Source organism: Triturus cristatus, chromosome 1_2 (genome assembly GCF_964204655.1).
Source record: "Triturus cristatus chromosome 1_2, aTriCri1.1, whole genome shotgun sequence".
In the NCBI taxonomy this organism is placed as follows: Eukaryota; Metazoa; Chordata; class Amphibia; order Caudata; family Salamandridae; genus Triturus; species Triturus cristatus.
In genome coordinates this window covers 337,295,557-337,308,981 of record NC_140580.1, presented here as the reverse complement: position 1 = coordinate 337,308,981, position 13,425 = coordinate 337,295,557, and the positions used below count along the sequence as shown (strand labels likewise).

Genomic DNA, 13,425 nt, shown 5'->3' with positions numbered 1-13,425 from the left:
TTAAAGTGTGTTGCATAATTCCTGTTGTGTCATCTTGAAAATAATCACACATGGGTGAGGAGACAACTGTGCTGTAGAGTGTTAGGGAAAAGGATGTTATTAATGTTCTTTAATAAATCATTGGCCGAGAACGTACAAAAGTGTAAGTTACAAAGAAGTCAGAAAGGTGTGAACAAATGTTTTCTGTGTGGTTTTGTGGAAGGTGGGAAAACATATTTGTATGATAATGGTGTGAGTTAAAAATACCTTTGACATGGCCACAAGCAGGGTCTCTGCAGGCGCCGACCTCTGATGCAGCATTCCCGCTGGCTGCTTCACGAATTGCTCAGTTTCCAAACAAAAGGGAGCACTAGAATGGGTCCTTGCTTCGGCCCAAGGGGACTGGTGAGTGCACGCTAAGATCAGAGCGTTGGCTTCCCAGAAGAGATGCAGGCATGCCTAAACGAAGTTCCAGCAAAGCAGATGAAAACAGTACTTGGGCCTCAGGAAACTGGTTAGGAAACACTCTAGGAACTATAGGAAATAGTATGCTACAGCCAATAGAAATTGAGGAAAAGTAAGTGGCAAGCACATAAACCAGTGAAAAGCAAGGGTGGGATTTAAGCCTCTTTTAAGATTATTTTAAATACAATAGAGTTCACAAGCACAGCTCAAGTGGGTTAACACTCTAGACCGAAATGGCAGTTTATGCTGTGCACACAGGCTATGCAGTGGCAGGCCTGAGCCATAATTAAAGCGCTGCTTAAGTGGGTGGCACAATCATTGCTGCAGACCCACTGGTAACATGTAATATATAAGCCCTGGGCACATGGGGATTTATAGGTAAATTCAATATGCATATTGTGGATAACCCAATGTTAGCATATTTAGTGTACCGAGCACATGCACTCTAGCATAGGTTAGCAGTGATAAAATAGAAAGAATTCTAAAACCAGCAAAATAGAAGTCCGCAAAACAGTAGGCCCGAAGCCAAAAAGTCAGGGGAATCACACCAGGGTTGCCAGGTCTAACACAGGCCCTTATCCATAAGGGATTAAACCTCAGAAGACGAGATAATAAGGCATAGGTTTGTGATCATAGATGTATGAGACAATGGAAAGTGGCCAGTACCGAGGACAGATATTTATAACTTGAAAAACATGGGTCAGGTATTTCTGTTTTCAGATTCTGTTTCCACATTTGTATTAATACAAGGTCAAACATGCAATAAAAACATCAGCTCTATTTACCTAATAATCGTTACATGATCAGTGCCAACCAGAGGAAAGGGAAAAAATAAATATTTAGTGGCAGGAGACGAGCCAATTAGTGTTGATGGTAGGAATAAATATATCTCCAACAATTGGGACCACTTTCTGCCCCGGTCCACTGGCACAGCGAATTGCATTTGCAATGTATTTTGATATTTTCTTCATCATTTAGTCACTTGCTTTTCCATCATTATTCACTCCGTTATTTCACTATTTTAAGAAACTGTCCAATCAACATGCAAGGTATTAAAGGCAATTTTCCAGGTTTCTAATGCTCCTGCTGGGCCATCCGAACCTGTCATCAAGAACACGACGTGAGCCAAATTCATCAAAAGCAGTTTATTCCAACCCAATGCATTTCGGGCCTGAATGATTAAAATTCCATATCTACAATGTATTCATAAACATCACGTTATTACAATTTCTCTTATCGAACTCAGATATACTTGCATTTGATTATTTTGTTAACATTACTAAACGCTATCGCCCCCTAAATGCCTTTATTCAAGCTCGGTCTCATCGCTTTCACATTAGCATGTGAAACTTAGTGCCTCACGTTAGATAATTACCATATTTTCACCCCCACTGCTAGATGCAATTCGCTGTGCCAGTGGACCGGGGCAGAAAGTGGTCCCAATTGTTGGAGTTCAGTTTAACACGTGCCTGTTAGGCTGGGCACGACACCATTGAGCACGCTATGTAAAACAGGACTTGTTAAAAATTTAGAGGAACTAAATAACATAAGATATGGTGTCGCAACCCGCAACTATTTGATAGGAATAAATATATCATCATGCTGGTTGTTGCTGCAACCGAACCAGCCTGCGAGTCATGCAGAAACCATGGGGCCGACTCACCATTCTCATTCTTTTATCGGCGCTGCTCTGCTGTATTCTAGAGGGCTTAGGCTGTACACAACACACTCAGCACAACACGCTGTGAACAGCACATATAGGCCTACCTGCACTGGCCGGCAGCAACATCAGGTTCCCTAGAATCAATGCAGCTCCTCTACATAGATATCAGAAATCTCAGCATGAACCGATCTGTTTAGAAACACCATTATTCAGGACTATGCTGCGTGCTGTCTGTCAAACTGAATGCTCTAAAATCCTACTGTTGTAGAAGTTATTGGTTCTGGTCCAGGAGTTGGCACTTACCTCAGCTAGCTGTAAATGGCATATAATGTGCATGCCCTCCAATTTAAAGCAAAAAATAAAAACTCTTCTAGACAATGACTCAGCCACAATTTCATATGAAATATAATCATCAATCTGACCTTTTCTTTCACAGGAATGTTTTTATTTTAAATCTGTTTGTTGTTTTTATACAACATTTGGCATACACATGTCAACATTAGCTTTGTTCAGCTTAATGTACGTTAATGCTGAAGAACTTTCTAACATTTCAGTCAAATTAAAGTGCCATTGTATTTCAAGAGGATCCCTCTCACCTTGAGGGAGAGACTTCTTGTATGTAATTTTCAGCCTTCTAGCGATAGGTGAGTTGATTTCTTATATCTCTATGCAGCTAATTAACAACTTTGTGGGTCTAGCTCCCGTCCCGCGTCAATCCCCTCTGCATAAGATCAAGACCCTTCCCTCTAGCTAACGCCATCCAAACCAGCCCTGTATACACAACAATTAAGTTCTCATTCCTCTCCTGAGATTGCTCATAGTCGGCTAATAATCCATCATCTAGGTGGGTGTGCTGCAGCGCGGAACATCAAATTCCTCCTTCGTCACAGACCAAATACCTCAACATCAAATTGACTCATATACATTCATTGGTGGGGCCCATAACACCAATACTTACACTCCGTTGGTCTGCTTTCCTAGGGAAAATAAGCTTCCAAACGCTGACATGAAAGGAATACCTTTACCTTACCCTAAACACATTGACTTCAAACCTAAGATATCCCTCTCATAAGGAGATGGATCATTTAGTTGTTATCTATGATTTTAGTGACTAAACTCATCTATCTACACAATACTTCTTTATCCTAATTCTCTTCTTCAAATAATCGACACAACACATTTGTCAATTAATCAAGTATTCTTTATCTAAGAAATATTGCAAGAAACGTTAGAAATCATCATCAGCATTTCAGAGCATCATATTTACCTATTCTGGCTTAAAGTTGTCCTCTAAGTCAGTCAGGTCAGGGAAGAATTTTATTCAGCAAAGTTAGGCCGCAATTCAGTCTCTCAAAGATTCAGGATAACAGCTGTCCAGCAGTGTCACCGTCCTCTCCGTCAGCATAACGTCAGGAAATCGAGTTCGTCAAAGAAGAGCGAGTTTTTTAGTTCAATTTCCTACCTACTTTTATAATGAAAATAATGTCAAAAAGTATCAAGATCGGGGTTTAGAAAGTCCTGATTGGTCGACTTGGGGTTGTGAGGTGAAGTTCTCAGGGTGTCCAAGTGATGAACTCATCATACTTGCTAGTTCCGGGTTTTAAATCAAGCATTGTCTTTGGTATTGGCTACGTTCCCGGAGCGTCCTTGAAGGGTACATGTTCTCCCGGGGTCAGATCCAGGCCACTGCTGCTAGCGGTGACGAAGGCGCACTTCACCCAGAACCTCGTGTTGTCAGGGCAGTCACGTTCAACGTCTCGTTCAGCCATCTTGTTTAGGCCGAAATGGTCAACCTAAGCAAAAGAAACACAAAAACGTAATTAAAACATAGAAATGGCTAATAAAATGTTATCCCCTTGCTAATACCCATATGTCTGTGTATTTTTCTAGCAGAAGCAACACTCAGAGCGGTTTATACTCACGAAATAAAGCACAAATCACAAATTCATCACCAAAGCAACATATAACATGCAATATTCTAATTTTCCTACTATTAATATGCGTACTTAAGTTAGTTTACAATTAGTATAGCCATGCAAAGTGCAATTCCCACGTGTAATTCTTTTGTTAGTATGATTGATAAATGTTTCACTGCAAACCAATTAATATGATTACTATTAGTTAATTATTCAAATTAATATAAACATGCAGAATGGGGGGGTATACACAATTTTGTATTACCCGCTCCAACAATCCCCCCTTTGGTGATTATATCACCACACTAATCAAAACATTTGTATCCCTTCTACAGAAATTTAAATTGATTTCTTGTTTCGTTCATATTTTAGTTTCCCCTGTTTCTTCTCTTTTTGCTGTTTTATACATGCTATCCTTTAACTCTTCTAGTTCTATTTCTTCGAATTCTCTTTCTTGTTTCTTATCCCTGTTCCTTAAGTTTTCTCTTTTTATTCTTTTCTGATTTTTATTCTTTCTACAACAAATACAACCTAATCTTATTATTAATACTAAGGTAATCACACATGTTACTGGAAATAATATCTTACCTATAAATGTACTTCCTAATTTTACTACAAAGTCTTTAATAGCTGATATTTTCTTACCAATCTTCTCCCAGAGACCTTCAACCTCCAGTGGTACAATTTCGTCATGCCATTCTGTAATATTCTTAATCTACGTTCCCTTTAAGGTGCGCGCAAGGGCGCGCGCACCTTCCATGACGTCAGCACGCTCTCCCGGATGTGGAGCGCGCACAACGATTCCAGGACGTCGGGAGAGAGGCGCCGCCGCTTTAAGAAGCGAGCGGCGCGAAAAGCAGGCACTGTTGAAGCGGTGCCGGAGAGGAGTCGTGGAGAGTGCAGGTAAGGGTGCTTGAGGGCTTGGGGGGGCGGCTCGGGGCGTGTGTATGCAGAGCGCGGGGCTGATTGTGGCCTTTTGTTTATGTATTGATGGCAATCACAGCCCGTGAAGGGGTTCTGATTACCACCAATACTTAAACAAAAGGACACAATCGTCCCTGCGCTTTACTAGCAAAACAGTACAGTCGGTTTGAAATCACAGCGTGTACCAAAGTACACGCTGTGTTTTTAAACTGGCTCTACTCTTTTGTTAGTAAAGCGCGGTGCGGGGACGATTGTGGCCTCTTGTTTAACCCCTTCGCCGCGGCAGGAATTCCGCCGCGGCGCTGGGGGGGGTTTGGGGTCAGCGCGGTGGCGCTGTGCTCGTGATGGAACCGCTCCGTCACGAGCCACGGTTGAGCTGTGCTCATGACGGAGTGGTTCCATCACGTCTCCGCCCACTGCGCTAATCGCCCGCACAGGCAGGGAATTAGCGCCGCGTGGGCGGAGCGGCGGCCAACGGCCGCAGCATGACGGAACCACTCCGTCATGAGCACAGCGCAACTGTGGCTCATGACGGAGTGGTTCCGTCATGAGCAGGGAAGGGGTTAAGTATTGATGGTAATCGGAGCCCCTTCACGGGCTGTGATTGCCATCAATACATAAACAAAAGGCCACAATCGTCCCCGCACCGCGCTTTACTAACAAAAGAGTAGAGCCAGTTTAAAAACACAGCGTGTACTTTCAGAAAGTACACGCTGTATTTTGAAACTGGCCCGCTCTCCCGCTCAAACTTATGGAGGCGTTTCCAACCCCTTCCGGGGCCTCAAATGACAAACGCCTGTACATGCCACCCTTACTGTAGCCTGCTTTGAATCCGATTTTCTAGTCATAATTGTATATATGTGCAAGTCTCTGCATCTATCTATGCACTCTAATTTCTTCGGAAGTTGCACCGCTTGTCAAAGAAAATATAAAGCGTTATGTAAGATGCATTTATGTGTTGGGGTAGTTCTGTTCTCAAAGGCCTCTCTATGCCTCGAACATGGGGAATTGACTTGAAGTGAAGGAACTGGTGAGTGTCCTTACTGAGTTGGCAGTATTCTTATTTATAAAAAACACACCCACATGGTGTTGCCGCTAATGAAGAGTTACAGGCCAATCCAATGCTGGTGACGTTAACCCTTGTAATCTGTCTATGTTTGCAATACTGCGATCCCATCAGAAATAGATCTAGTAGTGCAAGATGTTGGCTATTTGTATACTCGGTGCACAAAACAACAAGCTAATTGCTTCACATGTAGGCGCGCTTCTCTAAAGAAATCCCGTTTTAGTGGCAGGACATGAAATCCAACAATTGGATGCACAGCAATGCCAACACCAACACATATGCTGTTCTTGAACTTGGGCCTGGACCTTGAACCTGAATTGCCCAGAGAATGCTATAAACGAGTTCCTAATTTTCATTTAAAAATCTGTAAGATGCGGCACATCTGGCTGGAGACCAATATGGCCACATTCTTTTGACTCTGCTAGAATACCTACAGGCGCCAGACACATCCCAAAGTTACCTGGGAGCCATTGACGCAGGGAATGCAGTGAGGAATCTAGCGGTGCCATTATAGTAGCTTTGCGTTGCTGGGCAAGCTAGTGGTGCCCATCTTGCTTTGTCCCCCATGGCTAAATGTTAGTGGTATACAGGTTACATGAAACAGATGAGAGCAGCGGCGGTAAGGTATGTGGGGAGGCTCCTGGGTGCGGGTGAAAGGAGCTGAAGCCAGGAGGTCTGAGGAGTTGGAGGAGAGGGAGCATGTGTTACCTAGTGTGCTGTTGCTGAATCAGAGCAGCAGCATTTCAGAGTTGGCACCGGAGGATGGGGGGTGTTCACCATGGAAGAGGAGGTGCTGAATCTCGAGTGGGCCAGGATCTGCCCATAACTGAATAACAAGGCCATGACTGGAGATTGTTTGGCTGAGCATGCAAGTCCCAGGTTCTAAAGAAGCTACCCAGCGCTGTGCTATAAAGGAACAGCAAGCATGTTGGGATGTAGGAAATGGAAGGGAGACTTCTATATTGCTTTGAACAGGGACCCCAACAGTAAATATTGAAGGTGCTGGCTGATAAAGCAGGCTGACTCCCAGAGAGAAGACCCTCATGAGAAAAGTACTGACATTGTTGACAAGACAGTGGTCATTGAGCCATGTTGAAAGCAGCAAATCATAAGCTGGAGGGCCTCATCAGCAAAGGTCAAGAGGTGGACCGTTAGCAGGGAAAGGCTTCACAGAGACTCCAGAAACTGGGGCTCACTCTGCTTTGATGTTTGTTAGACCTGGCACCATTGGCGTGGGTCTCCCTTCCATTTTTTTGCTGTTGCCTCATATGTTTTTGCTGGTTATAGATGCTTTGGGCACTGTGCCACTGCTGTTAAGTGCCACAGTGCAAGTGCTCCCTATGGTAAATTGATGTATGGATTAGTGACACCATGATTGGCTTGATTGGTTTACTTGTCAGACCCTAGTACAGTGCTCTGCGTGTGCCCAGTGCTTGTAACCAATGCTGGTGGTGGGCTTGCAGCACTGATTGTGCCACACACCGGAGCAGCTTACAAAGTGTGTCTCAAGTCTGCCATTGCAGAGCCTGTGTGCAGTCTGGTACTGCCATGCTGACTGGGCAAGTGCACCCACTTGCCAGTCCCTAAACCTTCCCTTTTATACATATTAGTCACCCCTATGGTAGGCCCAAGGGCAGGGTGCATTGTAGGTAAAAGGTAGGACATGCCCTGGTGTGGGTGGCATGTCCTAATAGTGAATTACAGCCATTTGCGTTTTTCACTATTGCAAGGCTACCTGTTCTCTATAGGCCAGAATGGGCAGTTTGATTATTACAAGAATGGAAGAGGCTAAAAATGCATTATCTTTTGTAGATGTTAACATCTATGACGACATTGTAGCATTGTAGACATATAGAAATTCTCTACTCACTCTTGATGGCCTTGGTGCTGTCGCTCTGAACACTGTCATTTGAATGGTTGAATGGTTGCTTGAGACAGAAGATACACTGGAAGTCCTTAAGAAGCCGAAGGCTGGCATCTTAGCAGTAGGCAAGCATGAGTAACCTGGCGGGCGGAGTCCTGACCTACGTTCCCTTTAAGGCGCACGCCCTGTGCTTCATTTTAAAATATCTAAAGGCACCTGCTGCACATATTTTTGTGTGCCCACCAGGAGTGAAAAGTTTGGGAACCACTGGTATGGGAGATGCTATAAAACAAAAGAAATACATGTGACAGAGGAATGAGAGGCACCGTTGAAGGGTGATATTAAGGGAATCATTGAGGAATCCCAAAAAAGCTTGTTGTATGCTGGGGCATTGTAAGATTGTCATTTACTATTCCTTAAAAGCTAATAAAAGTCAATATATAATGATACATGTGTAGTAGAATGCACCATTGATTCCTAGTTTTCTTGGGGGGAGAGGCCACTCACTGCACTTAGGAGCCTTGTACTGTGAAAGAAAACTAACTATTTAAAAGTTAATCACCAAGATGCAGCACCAACCTTCCCACTACATGTTCCCGTTTTTGGCAAACTCTTCCAATATAAAATACTGAATTCATTAGTAATTAGAGTTTGTTTTTGTGTGCCCATGTGTTTATTTTTTTCGAATTACTCTTGTACTGTTTACATCATACTAATAATGAAACACATTGGCACACACCTGTTTGTCCTAGACTGGAACCCCAGGTAATTGTTTGGTATTTTTTTCTATTGGGGTCTCTAGACCGGTCCCATTCATAGTTTGTGATTCTTCATGCGTTTGCTGACTATCTTGTCTTCAGTTGCAGGTTTCCAGTCTGTAAGGTATTTGGATAGGAGTGGTCAGGTGCGAGTACCCACAAAGACAAGGTAATTCTGTGTACGTTCCTCGTTGGGTTGGGGGTTGCTGGGTAAATAGAATCACGATCTGCACCCCTTTTCTTTTGCAAGTTTGGGAGACCGTACTACAAATACAATTGCACAGGCAGACGGGAGTACAGGCAGAACAAACAGGTAATTGTTTGCTAGAGTTAAAGTAGTGCATCTTCTGTTGCAGGCTTCGCAGCCAGAACCCCATACATTCACACAGGCGTACGTGAGTTCAAGCAGTAGAGGTAATTGTTTGGTAGAGTTAAACTGTGGTGCATCTTCATCCTTGTAGTATAATATACTTACCCATGTTTTCTTCTGTTGCAGGCTTCGCAGCCAGAACCCCATACATTCACACAGGCGTACGTGAGTTCAAGCAGAAGAGGTAATTGTTTGGTAGAGTTAAACTGTGGTGCATCTTCATCCTTGTAGTATAATATACTTACCCATGTTTTCTTCTGTTGCAGGCTTCGCAGCCAGAACCCCATACATTCACACAGGCGTACGTGAGTTCAAGCAGTAGAGGTAATTGTTTGGTAGAGTTAAACTGTGGTGCATCTTCATCCTTGTAGTATAATATACTTACCCATGTTTTCTTCTGGTGCAGGCTTCGCAGCCAGAACCCCATACATTCACACAGGCGTACGTGAGTTCAAGCAGTAGAGGTAATTGTTTGGTAGAGTTAAACTGTGGTGCATCTTCATCCTTGTAGTATAATATACTTATCCATGTTTTCTTCTGTTGCAGGCTTCGCAGCCAGAACCCCATACATTCACACAGGCCTACGTGAGTTCAAGCAGAAGAGGTAATTGTTTGGTAGAGTTAAACTGTGGTGCATCTTCATCTGTGTAGTACAAAGGATTGCATTCATGAGCTAGGCGTCAACATAAGCCATGTTCCCTGATCTTGCAGGCTTTGTGGCACAGCAGGTTCAAACCGGCGGGCACGGAAATGTTCAAGCGCAAAGCTGTCACTTTGGGAGAGTGCAATGCTTCACCACAAAGGAAGAAATGTTGCCTTGTATTCAAGGGAGAGTGGATGAAGGAAATTGTGGAGGCTGAGACGCAGAATTCACGGAGCAAGGTTCGCGTGCAACTCGGGGAACTTTTCCAATACAGTCCAGACGTGGGCTTGATTTGCAAAGCATGTGCCGAAGCCAAGATTGTTGGGGACTTTTCCACAGGGAAGAAATGGAGTGATGGCTGGAAACTGGATTACATGAAACGCCATCTACTTAGCAAAGTACACGAGTCTGCCATGGTGATCTTGAGAAACAGAAGTGCTGCTGCCAGGTTTGGTTTTGGAGTGCGGGCAATGCTGACAGAAACTGCCACTGACAAAGCAAATAGAATGGAAGTAGTTGAACGCCAAAGATCTGTGCCTGAAGAGATAAAGATTCTCATCAACAACGTGTTGCTGGCAGTCAAGATGAATACTTCAATGTTATCTGTACAAGACATCCATGACCACCTAGCTTTGTATGTCAAGATACCAGACAGCTGGAGGAGCAAGAACTATGCCTTTGAGTTCCTTGAGACCATCAATAGCGTGATGCACTGTGAAGCTATGGCAGAACTTCGTAACGCTTTGTATCACACATTGATAATTGATGAGAGCACTGATATTTCTGTTTCAAAAATGCTCATCCTGTACTTCAAGTTCCGACCAGTAACATCTACAGAGCACAAAACACAGTTTGGGGGCATAGTGAAGCTGACTAGTTGTAATGCTGAGGCTATCACTACTGCTGTGAAAGATTTCTACACTGCCAATGAACTGGACCTTATGAAAATGGTCATGTTCACATCTGATGGTGCGTCCGTGATGCTGGGTAAGAATAATGGTGTTGCTACTCGCCTTAAACAATCCATACCTCATCTAGTTGAGCAGCATTGTGTCGCCCATCGAGAAGATTTGGGAGTTGATGATGCCTGGAAAAGGGTTCCAATGGTTAAAGAGATGGAGACATTATTGAGGACTGTCTACACTGTGTTCTCCAGATCTCCTGCAAGGAAGTCCGAGCTGGATGAAATTGCATCGGTCACTGAATGTGAAGTGGTCTCTTTTCGACCACTGAATGAAGTCCGGTGGCTTTCAAGGCATTTTGCTGTTGGTGCACTAATTCGTAATTACGAGGCTGTTCTTAAGTACTTTGAGCATGAGAAAGTTGAGGAGAATGATCCAGTTGCTAAATATAGTTATAAAAAGCTATCAAACTCCAACTACCATATTTCACTTGCAGTACTTAATGACATTCTGGGTGAATTTGCATCTTTGTGCAAACTATTCCAAAAAAGTTCTCTGACTACTGTTGAAGCTGTACAGTATGCAAGAGCAAAGATTGGCCAAGTTAAGCAACGGTATTTGGAGGACACTGTCTTTTGGAGCAGCAATGTAAGAGATCTGATGGTGTTGTACAAGGAAAGGCAAGAGTTTGACAGTGGGCCTATTTTGTCTTTTGTTTCCCTTCTTTGTGAGCACATGCAAAAAAGGTTACCTGAAGATGAGCTGGAAGAATGGGCAATTTTTGAAATACAGGCAATGGCCGCACAATCACATTTTGATTTTGGGACTGAGAATATACAAAGACTTGTAGAAAAGTATAAAAATGTCTTGGTCCTGGGTGATTGCGAAACACCAGAAGATGTTGTTAGGCAATACAGAGACTATAAATATGTGGTGGCAGAACATGTAAAGGGTGGGTTATTTACCACCTTTCAAGACATGGTGAATTTCACTGTACGCAATGCTGCTCAGTATAGTGTGGTGGCTCAGCTTGTTGATGTCTGCGCAACGTTTTAAGCATCTAGTGCAGATTGTGAACGAGGATTCAGCCTCATGAATACTATCAAGAGTAAGTTGAGGAACAGACTAGAGCAGAAGCATTTGGATATGCTGATGAGGACAAAGGCCTACCTCCTGAACGGGACAGTTGACCTAGATCGAGTTTATCACCACTGGAAAAATGCCAAATATCGCCGTGAGAAGCAACCCTGTCACCCCTCTAGTGATGCCACTTTACATGTCTCCCTTATTGTCTGTATGTGATATTGTATAGGCTCCCAACCATTTCCCCACCCAATTAACAGTGCTCACGTTAATAATATTTATTAAAATCATATGATGGTAACACCGTTTAAGTCTTGTGCTTTTCTAAACTTGAAGTGTACTTGCCTGTGTAACCAATTCATGTCATGGCATGTTCATCCAATTTGGAAACTGCCCTTAAGACACTTATTGTGGCACTGTATGTGTGAAAATGCACCATCTTTTCACTTTTTAAAGTAAACGTTCTGAGTGACATTTGGAGCCGCGCACACGCGCAGTCTGGTTCCTGGCGCACATAGCCATGGTTGCAGCGCACAGAGACCCTCCACTGCCGCACACAGAGGAAAGAAATTAGAGGGAACATTGTTCTTAATATAAATTTTCAAATCTCTACTTTCGTCAGGAATGTAAGTACAACAATGTTGAACTTTCAGCATTCCACAGACTCCACCCTCTTTTGCCAATAAAATATCAAGGGCAAGTCGATTTTGCATTACTATAGCACGCATGGCAACCATTTCAGTATTTACCAATAAGAATCCTCCAGCGGTGCTTGTTGACAAGCGATCCACTACTGTTGAAAGTTTTCTAATTTTGTTTGCATTCAGAGATATTCCCACTGCTGGTATCAGTGCTCCAAAAATGTCACCCAACAATTTCAGTCCAAGATTCTCTCTTACTACGTGCTAAATAACTACCTAAACTATGTACACCATCTTCTCCTCTGTCCATATGTCAATGTTAATGTTAATGTCATTTATAGAGCGCAACAATTACCCGGAGGTGTCCTGGCGCTTCTTGATTCTCTAAAGACTGGCAGGAAACAATAAAAGGAGGCAGACTACTCTTTGGAAAAGAGCCACGTTTTTAATTCCTTACGAAAGGGTAAAAGCTCGGTGAAGGATCTCAGATGGCGAGGTAATTCATTCCAAGCCTTCGCTGTGCCATAGATAAAACTTTTGCCTCCCCAACGGGCTTTCTTTATACGAGGCACCCAAACCAGGTTGGCCTCTTCAGAACGCAGGTGTCTGCCTGGAACGTACCAGCGCAGTCTTTGCTGTAGAAACTCTGGACCTATGCCATGTAAGGCCTTAAAGGCCAGGCATAGTACTTTAAATTGTATACGGCTTTTTACTGGGAGCCAGTGTAAAGCTTTCCTCTCTTTGGAAACGGAACAGGGTTTTGAAGAGTCCATAAGTAATCTAACTGCTGCATTTTGCAGTAACTGCAGTTTCTTTAATCCTTTTAGTTGCATATTCAGATAAAGTCCATTACAGTAGTCCAATCTGGACATTACCGTAGCACCAACTACAGTTTGTCTACTGTCCTTAGGCAGTAAGGGCAGGACTTTTCTCAGCATTTTAATGGTATAGCTGATTTTAGACGCTAGTGCGTTTACTTGCGGTCCTAAGGTCAATTTGTCATCCAGTATGATCCCCAGGTTCTTAACCTTTCTAGTTGGCACCGGGGCTTTCCCCATTCGGTCTGGCCACCAGGAAGGAGTCCAAAAGCTGGTGTTATTCCCAAACAATATAACTTCAGTTTTCTCTGAGTTTAGTTTGAGACAATTGTT

The 13,425-nt window shown here is 43.3% G+C and overlaps 1 pseudogene; it reads left to right on the top strand.

The window, feature by feature from the left end:
• Nucleotides 1–8,911: 8,911 nt before the first annotated feature.
• On the top strand, nt 8,912–11,852 carry LOC146867276 (E3 SUMO-protein ligase KIAA1586-like; annotated as a pseudogene).
• The last annotated feature ends 1,573 nt before the right edge of the window (nt 11,853–13,425 follow it).